Consider the following 220-nt stretch of genomic DNA (forward strand, 5'->3'; position numbering starts at 1 on the left):
AATTAATCAAATTAAAATATGCATTCCAACTTAAACAAGTCGAGTTCTACAAAGCTAAGTGGAGAATCTATTTGGACATAGATATTCCAAGCTCCAATAAGCTTAGAATTGTTCTTGATCTCTTTAAAAATAATTCAAGCTTGTTAACCATGAAATCACTCCACCATAGATTCATGATTGCACTCTTGGATTAATTATAATTATAAGAAACAATTCAATA

Source organism: Theobroma umbraticum, unplaced genomic scaffold (genome assembly GCF_002168275.2).
Source record: "Theobroma umbraticum cultivar Fairchild unplaced genomic scaffold, ASM216827v3 scaffold_60.0, whole genome shotgun sequence".
NCBI lineage: Eukaryota > Viridiplantae > Streptophyta > Magnoliopsida > Malvales > Malvaceae > Theobroma > Theobroma umbraticum.